Raw genomic sequence first — 2761 nt, 5'->3', positions numbered from 1 at the left:
AATATCAATCCCTCGCCGCTGCTGCCCATGTATAAATAACTGTCGTCGGCCGGTCCTTTCCCACAACAATGACAGAGGTTTAGTTTTTCCAGAGAAAAGATTAATGGATAGTCTTTTGTCATCTTTCCTTCATAATCATTCCCTAAGTCCCTCACTTCTCACACATTCCCTTCGATTTTTACCCCGTCAATTCAACAGTCCGATCAAAGCCAACGCTTCTTCTTCTTCTTCGTCGTCTTCTCCCGCAAGAACTGAACTTCACACCACAAAAGACTCCAAAACCAGACAATTTACAGGCACCAAAAAGCACTCTAATTTACTTGCTAGTCTTTTCAGGTCCTTAGATGGCTTCATATGCGATTTCATCGACCCTCCTCTTGGCCCCGCCATCGACCCCAAACTCGTCCTCACCGGGAACTATGCTCCCGTGGACGAGCTGCCCCCCACTGTCTGTGAGGTGGAGGGATCCCTTCCGCCGTGCCTCGACGGCGCTTACATCCGCAATGGCCCGAATCCTCAGTTCATCCCCCGTGGCCCGCACCACCTCTTCGACGGAGATGGGATGCTTCATTGTATTAGAATCTCCAAAGGCAAACCCACGTTCTGCAGCCGCTTTGTCAAGACTTATAAGTACAACGTGGAGCGAGACTTTGGGTCGCCCGTTGTAGTCAACTACTTTTCCGCTTTCACTAGCCTACCGGCGACCGTGGCTCGCTACACGGTCGCTTTTGGCCGCGTGATATCTGGGCAATACGACGTCCGCCGCGGCACCGGTAATGCGAATACCAGCGTCGCTCTCTTTGGCGGCAAACTCTTTGCTCTATGCGAATCTGATCTTCCATACGCAATAAAACTAACATCCAATGGGGATATAATCACTTTGGGCCGCGATGAATCTTTCGGCGAGCCGCTAATGTCGATGACGGCACACCCGAAAGTAGACAAAGAAACCGGCGAAGCCTTTGCGTTCAGGCCCAGCATTTCCCGGCCATTCCTCACGTATTTCAGAATCAGTGCAGACGGAGTCAAGCAACCGGAAGTGCCGATTTTCTCCATGGCCAAAGCTTCGCTGGTCCATGATTTTGCAATTACAAAAAACTACGCTATATTTCCCGACACTCAAGTGGTAATCAACCCGAAGGAGATTCTCAAAGGGAAGCAGCCAGCGCTGGTTGATGCGGCGAAAGTGCCGAGGCTGGGGATGATCCCGCGATACGCAGAGGATGAGAGTGGGATGATGTGGATTGAGGTGCCGGGATTGAATCTGTTACACCTGACCAATGCTTGGGAGGAGGACGGTGGCGACAATGTCGTCGTGGTGGCGCCAAATCTTTTGCCGGTGGAGAATGCTTTGGAGCGTATGGATTTGGTTCATTCATCCATGGAAAGAATTGAAATAAATTTGAAGGCGAACACGGTGGCGCGGCGGCCGGTCTCCGGCAGAAGTCTGGACTTTGCAGTTATCAATCCGGCTTATGTTGGGAAGAAGACCAAGTATGTATTTCTTTAGGACTAATTACCATAATATTTGAACTAAATATACTAATCTATTTTTCTCAAAAATACATACGATCCACTAATATTACTTGAAGAAAATTACACTGCTTATTATATTTCAAAACGTGTTCAAAAAATAAATTATGCAGTACAAAATACAAAAGATAAAAAAATTATAATTTTAAGTATAAAAACATTTATTTAATGATATATTCTTAATTAAGTAAATTATTCCGTTTGATATATATCTGTGTGTGTGTGTGTGTTTCTTGTGTTTTCATACAATTCTTGCCAAAAAAAAAAAAAGAAATTAGTCCCTTCATTGTTAACTACAACTGCTTCAAATTTATGACAAAATATTTATTATGAAAAACACACTCACATGAATAGAGACTCAAACTCATAACCTTTTCTTCTATGACTAATGAATAACATTATTAATTATTTTACACAAAATTCTAAGTATTATATTTCTCAAACCATCTTATGTATATTACATGCTTAGCTTCTCCCGATTTAATTTCACATGTATACAGATATTTATATGCCGCGGAAGGCTATCCATTTTCAAGCAACGGGTTAGTGAAGGTAGACCTATCACTTTCTACGGCTAACTCCGACGATTGTGTGGTGGCTAGTCGACTATATGGTCCTGGCTGAGCCATTTTTTGTGGTAAGAGAGCCCGACAATCCGGCGGCAGAGGAAGATGACGGGTACTTAGTGACTTACGTACACAACGAAAATACGAAAGAATCAAAGTTTTTGGTGATGGATGCGAAATCCCCCAGTCTAGACATTGTTGCTTCTGTGAAGTTGCCACAAAGGGTGCCCTATGGTTTCCATGGACTCTTTGTCAGGGAAGATGACCTCAACAAACTCCAATAAGACTGTATATTTGATTACTCGACAACTTCAAAGTTTGGAACGATGTTTGCATTTGTTTGTTAAATTTTATTTCAGATTATAGTTCGTATATCTCAAAACAAACTAGACCATTGCTCGAAGTAATTTTGAGTTTGAACTTGGAATACTATAAGTCGAATTGCTGACGAATTAACCTCAAAGTTGATGTTTATTACACGAATTAATTCAAACTAGGATTCTAAAATTTTTTCAAACTCAAGCTCAGAATTTATGACACGGGTTTGAGCTTACAACATCAAATTTGGTCAAATTAAAACATTTTCTTACAAGTCACTCCCAACATTAATATTTGAATCAAAGTGTTTGAAACTATTTGAGCCCTTTCTACGTCTAGACTTG

General features: G+C 42.3%; 1 pseudogene; it reads left to right on the top strand.

Annotated features, from left to right (window-relative positions):
- On the top strand, positions 1 to 2480 carry LOC105159761 (annotated as a pseudogene).

Source organism: Sesamum indicum, linkage group LG1 (genome assembly GCF_000512975.1).
Source record: "Sesamum indicum cultivar Zhongzhi No. 13 linkage group LG1, S_indicum_v1.0, whole genome shotgun sequence".
Taxonomy (NCBI): domain Eukaryota; kingdom Viridiplantae; phylum Streptophyta; class Magnoliopsida; order Lamiales; family Pedaliaceae; genus Sesamum; species Sesamum indicum.
Note: the sequence above shows the minus strand (reverse complement) of the source record. Positions and strands in the feature narration are given on the sequence as shown.